The following is an 11,826-nucleotide window of genomic DNA, read 5'->3' as shown; positions in this document are numbered from 1 at the left end:
GTCACAGTGTCAAAAATAAGCAAATGATCATATGAAAGGGCCGGTTTTTTGATATCCTGAATTGGATGACATTCACAATCCACACATGAAAGCCTAGTCCTTTGATTTAAAAATACATATACACATTTTTTTCATAATGTCTGAGGGAAAATATTGCTAATTTTCTTTAAGGAATTTGCATAATGTCACTCATGGGGCACTTTCTTCTCCCAAGAGGGTTGCATTCAAATATAGAGAAGTCCGCTTACCTTTACTGAAATGTAGACACATTGTTTGCTTTACTCCTGGCTTCTGATGCAACCGCTCTGGTATTATACTAGCATTTTAGAGAACTATGTAGTTCTGATGTCAGTGGGCTTCACAACTTGGTTGGAAAAATTGAATGAAACTTGTTATACACCACTCAACTCTAGTTCTCAGGGAGAGTAAAGTGGCAGGAACATTAGGTTAATACAGAATAAGTACCCAAGTGAATGATATTTTTAATTAATAGATAATGATGTAATTGATAAAATGAAGAATTTTGATAGTCTATTACTAACTATATCACATCGGCTAGATGACATGTGTCAAGGTCCTTTGGAACTCTTCACTTCATAAACACAAGGAACTGATATAAGGAGAAAGAATAAATACTTGACTATCTCCTTTTGTTTTTATTGGATTTGAGGGAGCTCGACAATAAGTACCAATTATATTTTTGAAAACTTAGAGTTGTGCCTATACTTGTTGGTTCCCAAAGAGCACTTGCTCTTCTTCATGCAGGTTTAGCCTAATGAGGAGTTTGTATTCTGTGAGAGAGTGAGAAAGATACTATAAGAATAAACATTGCTGAGATTCTGACCTCACTAAGTTACCCTAATAGTTCAATAGACTTAGATTTGCCTTAGAAACCTGAATGGTCTGTATCTACTTTGACTTTCTCTGGTAAATTAATTTGCAGTCCTGACACGCTTGCCTGTTTTAGCTAACGAGGTACATGGCCATCTCTCCTGGGCCAAGTTTTGCATAATGAAAAATAACTCAAAAACAGCTCTCCGCATCTTTAAGCATTCCACAGGCTCTCATTTTAGTATCTGCAGGACTTTGGAGTAATGCAGAGCAAATTCCGCTTTTATAAAATGACCATTTTAATAGGTTTTATAATGAAGCATGATCAAGCCAGCTGATAACTCCAGTTAAGCATTGCATCAGACAAGATCTAAAGGAATCTAGGCAGAAGGGAAGTAGCTGAAGTTTTAGAAATCTCTTAGAGCTTGACATCAAGAACAACTAGATTTTTTATAAGTCCATGGTGGAAAGAAGAGTGTGGCAAATAATTCTGTTATAATAAACGTTTTATCTATCGAACAATGCTGTGAGTTCTGATATTTATTTAATTAACTGTGCTTTAAAAAAGTCAGCTCTTAAGGTATCATCATGATGGTTTGGATGATTCTGAAGATTTATATTGAAGAAAATGATAGAATATCTTCCAAGCTTAAATAATTTTGGAAAAACATCTGTTCTTTTTTCACACTTACATAAAGAAAACTAGAATGAAATTGGCTTAAGTGGTAGAGTATACCTCTCTTAAGGGAAAGAGAAGTGTATTGTATGCAAAATGATTATTCTCATTTAAATGATTGTTCAAGATAGATCCACAAAGAATTAGGAAAACTTGCCAAACTGAAGAAGACTTATATGAATTTTAGTTTATTTCATTATAAATAATTTGATTATACAGATTTACTGTCAACATGTGTTTGTCTTTATATTTCACCTTTAGTGCAACTTAAATTTAGTCATCTTTCTTAAACTTGCAAGATTATTGTGAGTTCAAGTTAAAATTAAACCATCTAAATAGCATAAAAATGATTTAACTGATTTCAAATTCGTTTTCGTGTTAGTTTCTATTCTCTTTCCATTAGGTGTGGGTAACTGCCCAGCTAATGTTCTGCTCTGTTATCTGATGTATGCAAATATATTTGTTTGCTTCTGAGGTTGTCTTCTGAGGATGATAATTTTTGAAACTTCTGTTTTTTAGTGATTTTTGATCATCTGAAAAATAGTGTAAAATGAAAATGAACTTAAATCATCTTAACATTTTTGGTTTGGGATTTTCCCTTTAAGCTAGGAATTGGAGGGAAAGCTCAGTTGTATCACAGAAACTGCCAGGGCCCCTTCTGCTGAACCTGTGAGGTGGGGAAGTGCTTTGGTCTCTTTCACACCTGTATAGAAATAGCCCTTAAGCCCTTTTTATGTTAATATGAAATGAAGAACAGATGTAGCAAATTAGAATTTGTATTCTACTGCTACCAAATTACTACTTGAGAATGTAAAACTTTTAGATTATATGTTCTGAAGTTAATCAAACAAATCCTTAAAAATTAAAAAGATCCATTTAATGAGATCATATATATATATGTATATTATATATTTAACTAACAGGCTATACCTATATGTATATGTAAATATAATAACATAACATAATATACTATAGTAATATACTATAATTAATATAATATAATATGATATATAATGGTTCTTATGGACTTTTAAAATAATTTTATTTTATGACATTTCATTCCTGAGACTAGACTATATGGTAAGTTAGAATATTCAGTCTCTGGTATTTTGATTTAAATCCTTTATCTATTGTAAATATTCCCAAATCTTTTTTGTTTTGCTATCACGGGGTTCCATGTCACTTCAATTGGGCTCTGTAAACTTGAGTTCCTATCAAGAGTTGTTAACATCTCTGAATTCTTGTGTAAGCTATTGCTTTTCACCCTAGAGGTAGCTGAATTTCGGAAAATAATGACATATTTTCTTGTGTTTCATTTTTTTGATTGTAAAGAACTTTGAAAGAGCTGAGGATAAAAAAATATATATTTTCTTATTTTTAGGGAGGCTTTAAGTTTAATAAGATCTTATTTGAGCTTTTAAACCTTAACACTAGTACATCTCAAGAGAAATGGAATCTTTATAAGGGCTTTATGCTAAATTCTGGAGGAAGTTGAAAGAACTCTAGAATTTTGGTGTAATCATAAACGGCATAATATTAAAACATAGGTTTCTTTAAAGGTAGCAATGAAGTTGCAAATGTGCCCTACAGTTAGTTCAATACTTTTATGGGGTGTCTGCCATGTGCAAGCTATCCTCAGGCATTAGAGGTGAGAGATGCATAGGTCCTATCATCAAGGAGTTAACAAGTGGTTAGCAATACTGCACAAGTAAATATTCTAGAAAGTAGAGTAAGGCAAGTCACAGAGGAGATACCTAAGACATTGGCGAAATACAGTTGAGCCCATTTAATTTTATAGTATCAGAAACTCTTCTGGAAGTAGAGGTATTTAAAGTAAATACATATTCGAAGGATGGCCATGAATCAGTGGTGATGGGATGAGAGGGGCGGGGTGGGGATGGGGAAGAGAAGGCCACCAGCAAAGGGATAGACAGCAAAAGAAAGCAGAGGGTACATCTGGAGAATGACAGTAGCTAGTAGTGGTTGTGGTAGAATATACAGTGAGAATTGAGAAAAAGCAAGTTTAGGTGGGAGAGAATGACAAAATCTTAGTTTCTGTTTTATAAAGTAGGTGAGAGGGCATTTCTGCTTGTTTTTAGAATGATCAAGAATCATTTGTGAATGTGCGTGTGTGTGAATGTGTGTGTGTGTTTTACACGGAGGACTGATCGTTACCCATTAGTAAAGCTCTGAGTCTCAGAATGTCAGTCCAGTCCTCCACTCCCCACCAGCACAGTCCTGATAATAGCCATAAATGTTCCAACTAGGTAAGGGTATTTAATTTAACCAAGAAACAGATGATTAAAACTCTTAAAGAAACCCAGTTCTACTCTTAAAAGAAAACAAGTTTCCTTTTCCACTCACTTCAAAATGTTCCCATTGAAAATAATCTAATTTTTTTGCCACAGACTAGCATTGCAGATTCCACACATACCTAGGCAAATGGAACATGAGAATGGAACTTGAAGTTGGTTTTTGAAATTCATCCTTTTTGTGTTAAATTCCGATCTACTGTTATTCTAATAGACTTTTCTGTTTAAGTTTGTTCATTAATTTAATTTGACATTGCAGTCCATGCAGTGAGTTTCAAGTTGTGAAAGCATTTATATACATATACAGGTTGCTAAAACCCTGTTAGGATGTTTCGAAGCAGTCAAGTTGTGTGTCTCTAAAAGGGAGCTTATAATAAAAATACTGACAAGCTTTTAAATAGTGTAGCTCTGGGAAATGACTACCTGAGAATATCAGTGACCAGCTTTCTTGCTCTACTGGGCCACATTTCCAAGCTCCTGCTACTCATCATTTCACTGAAAACTTGGGTTTGGATTCCTAATGGAAAAGGGTAGAAGAAGGCAGACGATGTTTCTATTGTTGCTGTTTGCAGGTTATAAGGCATATGGAAACATTTTTTTTTTTCCCGTCTGCCTAGCGATGGAGGGTCTCCATGGTATCCTAGCAACCAATTCGAACACTGGGGCTGCTGCTCTTTCTGCCATCTCTACCCTAGGTGCTGTGGCCCGTCCCAGGGAACCAGGCCTGCTGCTAGCACTCAGACCCCCGATTTGAACCTTCCATGCTCGGAGAACACAAGACAGTGTGATAAATAAGCACATGCCGCAAGCGGCATTCACCAGTATGCTCAACGGCTTATTATGCAATCACATCTGTGGCATTCTGAATCCTAATCTGAATTGTTAAACTGATGCTGTTGGCCACCCCTTCCCTGACAGCCCTTTTCTACTTCCTCGCACCCAGCCTTCCGACACTAGTTCTACTTTGTTCTCACCATCTTCTATAATATTGCATTCCTCAGCATCTCCTTAAAATTTGTTTTCTGAGAAGTTAAATATGTGCAGCCTGTTTGAACTAAGTGTAATTTTGTTTGTAAGAGCAGAGGAATGTTCTCCCTCCAAAACCGTCATGTAAATATAAACAATAGCGCGAAAAATGTAGCTACACAAAACAGATGTTTAACAAAAGGTGAGACTAATAGTATGCTCCCCAAAATGTCTTGTTTCTGAGTGGATTTTATAATCATTGTTTTATATATATATATATATATATGAAAAAAGGCAGGAGAGTAGAGAGGAATGAAGAATTTCTGTGCCAGGGGACAGGAAAGGGCAAAACAAAATGAGTATTGTTAAAATGATGCCATATTTGCAAAGAAGTTGGAAAGGAGTAATGGGCTTTGTGGGTGAGTAGGACTGGAATGCAATTTCTAAATCAGACAATACTTTGCGGATGAAGACAACCATAGAGAGGAGACACTCAAACTGGAGTGTATCTTAGGCTTGCCTCCTCTGGGTGTGGAAACCATATGGAATTTTGGCAGAAAAGTTTTAATATGTTTTCTTGTAGGCTGATGATTGTTTTGAATGCCTTATTTTGTTCCTTGTAGACATTTCTTACTTAGTCTAATACCAGGGAGGGCTTGGTGGTGTTTGTGCATTCCACAGCGGAGAAAAAGGAATGAGGAGAGCAAGTCAGTGCATTGCTCTTTTTAAAATAATGGCTCGGAATGGCACTGCCTTTCATTATCATAACGGTTAACATTTATTGAGCACTTATTCTTTGCCAGGCACTGCTCCCTGTGTTTTCTATCAGTGGTCATTTTCATTAAACAATCCTGTGAGGAAGACTCCAGAATATCCTTATTCCAGCTCTGAGGTACAGGACGCCGAAGCTCAGAGAAGCTAAGTAACTTGCCGAAGGTCACATAATTCATAAAAGACTGAGCCTGAATTTAAATTCCAAAGCCATTCTCCTTAGCCACTAGGTTCTCCTGCTTCCCAAGGGGTGTGAGGATTAGGCAATTGCACAAAAACTTAATAACATATAGGCTGTCCTTAGGGGAATATCTGTTCACCATTAATTAAATAGGAAGTGAAGTACTTTGGGAAAAGTGAAAAGAATAAGATAGGACAGTAGTTTCCAAACTTTGCCGCACATTAGAACCATCTGGGGAGCTTTTAAAAAAATCCAATGCCTAGGTTTTACCCAAAACCAATTAAAATCAGGATGTCTGGGGGTGGAAACCAGCCATCAGTAGTTTTTAAAGATTCCTCAGATAACTTAAATGTGCAGCAAAATTTGGAAACCACTCTAAGAAGACAACAGGGTGTGCGTGTACGTGTGTGTATGATATTTAACAAAGGACCAGGATGAACTTTGCACTTAAAAGAATTGAATGTTTCTATTGGTTAAAACCTTTGAGCACTATGGGCTTGCAAACAGTAGATTTTTTTCCTCTAAATTATAGATGTACACTATTAGTTAATGTTTTGTTATTTATTCTCCCAAATAAGTAATCAGTACCTTACCTAGCCTATTGGTTCTCAACCCTGACTGCATATTAAAACCATCTAGGAAATTTAGAAAATAACTTTTCTGGGGTGCCACATACAGGGATTCTATTTAATTACCCTGGGGTAGACCTGAGGTATAGGTATATTATTTTAACTCTCAAAGTGATTCTAATATGTAGCTAGGATTGAAAACCTCTTCAATATTCAACTTCGACTTCAGATGTTACAAATTACTTGAATTTCTATTCTTTGGGAAAGCACTTTTCTTAGTCCCTTTTTACCAGCGCAAAGCCCCTGCTTACGGTAGAGCCAGACAGCTCCAGCTTCCGAGTTCCCATAACATCTGCACCTATAGTTTTTGCCTTGATCTCTGGGGCTACCTGTGTGGACCTGGGGTTTGCAAGTGTCAGCAGCTCCAATCAATGGGTAAGTTATGTTTCCTCTTTCCTGCCATCCATGAGTCCTGGCCACTATTCAAATATGACACACATTAGAATCAGCCATCATCCCATTTGTTTTTTACTCCCACTGGGAGCATCAGCCTCATTAGCCAATACTACTGTGTCTTTCGGTCCCAGATGCTTCTATGAAATTTTAAGTATATGAAGGTGGGACAAAGATGAGCCTCCCTTGGAAGAGCAGTCCCAGGCTTGTAGTGCCTCTCCTTCTGGTATGTGATGTCTCTGCAGCCAGCTACAGTTTTTTTTCCCCCTACAGATATTTTATCCTTTTAAGGCAAACAGCCTGAGCACAGGCTGAGGAGTACTTTCCAAGGAGGCTTCAAAGAAAGCAGAGTGAGCACATCAAGCTCTCAGCCCCCTTTTCCAGACGGTTTGGTCTGAGTGAACAGATCTGGGCACTATTGGCAGTTGAGAGGTCTGAAATAACACTTGCAAGGAGAGAATCTCTGTATGTCCCTCAGGAAGGCTCCTGGGGGAGATGAGGATTCCGACACCCTGTGATCACAATCTCACCGCTGCCACAGATTGCTAGCTCTTTATGTCTCTTGTTCTCTCTTTCCTTATATTGTTGATAAAAACTCAAGATGTTCCTAATTGTCTCTGATAGGAGCCTGTTTACATTTGTAATTTAATCATTATGTTCTCAGGTGAGGATCAGCCAATACAACACTTTATATAAGAGATGAAAATAGCTAATATAATTGCAAATACTCTTTAGAAAAAATAAACTTCTCATAATGGGAATCAGCAAGAAGCTCTCTTGTCTCTTTCCCCCTCCTTCTAAAATATGAAAATATATTCAGTTGACAGACAGCATTTTAAAAGCAGAGTAGATGTAATAAGGCTGCCCAGAGGATTGGGAACATTAATTACACAGGGAAGTTAATCGTAAGAAAAGTAAACACTTTCATCATGAATCCAGCTTCATGTCATGCATTTGGTTATTGGACCTAAATAGGAAGGATAAGAGGAATTAGCATCAATAAAGAAACATAAACAAAAGCATGCATTCACTTATGTGGTTTAGCAGTTAGGAGCAGTATGGTGGGCAAGAATCTCTGACACTGGGAAAATATCTGTGTTTTGGAGTTCTTATAATCCAAGACATGAAAAGACAGGAATTAATATTAAAATAAAAATCAGTGAAAATTTATTATCACCTACATCAAAAAAAATTTTTTAACGTTAATTACCTATGCCTGTCTAAAGATCAAAAATGCTAATTAAAATTCACTAGAATTGCTTTAAGACAGATGCAATTTTATTGACTTCTATGTAGAAGTGAAATAACTTAATCCCAACAAAAAATAAGTAAATAACTTAAATTATTAACAGATATCAAAAGCAAATCTCCTAATGCTATTGACTTTCTAATGTTCATTTTTCTTGCTTCTAGACCATACCTGCTCTCTAGGAGTAGTACTGCATTTCCTTGAACATGAAATAATTATAGTGTAAGCCAGTCAGTTTAATTTGGTTAATTGTATTAAATGTCAGTGATGACAAATACAAATCAGTAAAGCAAAATACTTTCGCTGTTTTCTGAAACAATCATATTATGGTGATATCAAGCTTTCACCAGATCTAGACTGAGGAATAATGAAATAATGTAAAGGAAAAACATCTCCTTTCTGGATATACTGTATATCATCTTAACAGTCCAGCTTTATTAATAAATTATGGTTTTTATAATGCTTTTAAATCTGGAGTGAGAGGAAAGAAAAAAAGATTGTCACGACAAGAAAGAAAAATGAGAATTGTGAATTTTGCCCCTCTGAAGCTATTGTCACTGATGGACTAGAGAGTGGATGGGCCATACTCTGCCGTGTCTGCAGGTGGCTGGCAAACATGCCGTGCAGGCTGGCACACCTCCACTCCTCCATCTGCATAAGACGGACTTTGCCTAAATCACCGATGATTGAATTACACATTTTATATTGTGGCGAGGCAGAAAAGATGACCTTATATTCTACTTATACTGGTTTGACGGAGTGTCACTATATCCTTTATGGAGGAATATTAAACATCTGGAAGTGAAAGGTACTATTTTGCTAGGACTGTGGTGGCAACTCATTATGTTAGTGGGAGGACAGGAAAAAAATGTGATGTAATAAACTCTAGTGGAGTGTCCATTGCATGCACTATCGAGCATGGAACTTTATGTAAATCATAGTTTTCATTCTAGGTAATTGTTATTTTCTTATTTAGGAACTGTCCGAGGATACTAGAGTTTAGAAAAGTAAGCCCGCAGACACTCAAATAAGTATTAGTAAATTTTGGCTGGAAGATCCATTTAATGAGTCCCTCTTTATTTCGAGTAAATGAATTTTATTTAATAATACTTTTTCAGTTCTGAATTGTTAGTGGAAAATCTTTTTGTCTCCCCATAGTGTATGGTACAGTGCAAAATGAAAGAATTGCTCAAAGTTTCTAGCCATTCATTTAATACTTAACTTTATAAAATTGTAGTGCTGAATTCCATCATACATTTGCATGAATAGTGCTTCCTGTTATAAATCTGAAAAGCTTTAGAATATTGTGAAAAGAACTATGCTATGATTTTATATATATATATATATAGTGGTAGCCTTGATCAAGAAATAGTTATTTTTCTTCAGTACCTCATTTCAGAGTTTTTGATCTTAATAAAAGGAAAATATGACATGAAAAATTATAATCTGACTTTCAGATGTTTTAGCATTATTTAGTATGGAGATCTACATTCTCTTGTTGCAAAAAAAAAAAAAAAGAAACAAAAACTAATTCCTTGTTCATGTAACATGGAATGGCATAAAACTAAGTGGGTATTATTTTGAAACAGCCATTATGAAAAAGAATAGCAGATAAATAAGCCCACTTTGAATAGAGCATCTTTATTAAGTTCTTCACACCACTTTACCTCTTTAAATATTTCATGAATTCATCTAGCCTTTGCCTTTGTTTTGCTTAAGATATTAACATGTTCATTCCCCCTCTTTTTGAGTTTTGGTGGAAAATTCCTAGCCTAAAAAAAAAAGTTTTTTCTTTTTCTTTTTTTTTTTTGGTAGGCAACTACTGAAAGATTACAGTCTATGGCCTTTGAAATAAGAATAATCAAAGGAAATTTTCTAGAAATGGAGAATTTAGGTACTTAGGAGCATTATGTATGTGTGTGTGTGTGTGTGTGTTTTAGTATTCATTTACATATTTGTGAATAATTATAAGAAATTATTTTAGAAATTTCTGATATTTGAGGAGTATCCTATTTCATCATAGTTATAGTCCATCTGTAACATAATAATGACTATTTTAAGCAAGCCAGAGTTACCCTTCTATACCCTCAGAAATGTAAAGATCAAAAGAACTAAAATATTTTGGTGAAGTTCCCACTGTAAGGTGTGCAGAGAGGTGAATAAAGTAGAACAGCACCTCTGGAACCTTCATCCTAAAGAATGAAACAAAGTGCTCCTCATCGCAGAGGAGGCTAGCTACTTTTCTCAGGTGATCCTTTCTCTTCTGTGGCTTGTCTTTTTGTACCATCACTAAAGCCCTGTGCCACGTTAATTATCATTACGGAGCAGTGCTCCAAAATCTGGAATCCTAAGGGCAACTTTCAGTGTGATGGATGGAAAATAATTCAAGTATACTTTTCTTTGTCTTGGCAAGAGTGACATTCTCTACTAGATGAACTTAGATGTTTTAAATCATACCTAGGTGAACACTTGCTTGTGAGTTTTTAAATCATCGGTGGCAGGTACAAGCCCCATCCCATTTGTTGACACTCCTTACTAGATTTCAGAGCTTCTTTTTATAGTTCAGTCCTTTGCTTTCTCACCATAGAAGGGAAGAACATAATATTAAAAACTTCCCTTGCTCAAATGTGGCTCACTTTTCTTCCTGGTTTTTTTTTTTTTTTTTTTTTTTTTTTTTGACATAGAGAAAATTTTTCTCCTCTTCACCGAAATCCTTTATAAAGTGAAGTCAGTAATTGTTACTTTTTGGCCTTGTCTTTACTGGTCGATTAGTGATAATGAGGAGGAGGAGGAAGAAGAAGATTACAAAAAAATATTTTTCTATACTCATTTAATTCTCACAATAATGCAAAAGTAGATACTATTATCATCTTGCTTTTTCAGATGGAGAAAATGAGGCCCAGAGAAGTTAAACAACTTGCCCAAAATAAGACAGTGGGCTAAAGCGCTCAAATGTGGGTATATTTAACCCAACGGCCCGTGCTTGTTGTCTGTGTGCCATGTTGCTTAGCTGATAGTCTCGAGCCATTTTTTTTTTTTTTTAGCACAAGTCCTACTTTCCACTTCCTTTTACAATTTTGTTTCTTTTTGTAGAGCTTTTCAGTAATTTTTTATATACCCACATTTTTCATATGCTGTATACCCATCTACCATACTGGCCATGGGTACATGCTCTTTTAGATATGAGCACACCTTAGTACTGTGATAGGTCTTAAAATAATATTGTTTCTGCTATATTCAAATTGTTATCAGACAACTGCTCATGCCTACAGACTTTTTTTGCGTTATGATACTTGTGAGTTTTCCCTATCCTGTACTTGCATATTTTGCTTTGTTGGTTTAGAAATTTTAATCAGCCTGTGCTTATCCCTACTGAATCAAATGCCCATTTAAAAGTTACAGTCTCTCAATTTATCAATGGTTTATTTTCATATTTCTTTTCCTGCAATATTAATATCTTAATTGAATATTATTATAAAGTTTATCAAATGCCTTCTGATTCTTCATAAATTGGTAATTAATAAACATATTCTACAGATTGGTTTTCGGTTATTTGTTGTGTTTATTCAAAGATTTATCAAATATTTATTAAGGAACTACTCTAGGGTAAGGCGATGTCCTTTTCACACCCCCCCCCCCAATTTTTTAATATCTGAAAATTTATGGACTTAGAATACATGCTTAAAAAGACACTGCCTTTTCAGCAATTCTTTCAGCATGGATGGGGCCCAGTAAACTTAGGCTGGAGTCACAGTTCTAATTTTTAGTATCTCACTATAGTGCTGTGTACTTTTTCTTCTTCATGTCCATTACAGTTT

The 11,826-nt window shown here is 35.5% G+C and overlaps 1 protein-coding gene across 2 annotated transcripts in view; it reads left to right on the top strand.

The window, feature by feature from the left end:
• Positions 1 to 11,826, top strand: part of PRKG1 (protein kinase cGMP-dependent 1) — a 1,094,018-nt gene that overhangs the window by 78,635 nt on the left and 1,003,557 nt on the right. The gene's annotated exons all lie outside the window — the stretch shown is intronic.

The sequence above is a fragment of the Rousettus aegyptiacus genome, unplaced genomic scaffold, assembly GCF_014176215.1.
Source record: "Rousettus aegyptiacus isolate mRouAeg1 unplaced genomic scaffold, mRouAeg1.p scaffold_m13_p_6, whole genome shotgun sequence".
In the NCBI taxonomy this organism is placed as follows: domain Eukaryota; kingdom Metazoa; phylum Chordata; class Mammalia; order Chiroptera; family Pteropodidae; genus Rousettus; species Rousettus aegyptiacus.
This window is presented reverse-complemented; position numbering and strand designations above follow the sequence as displayed.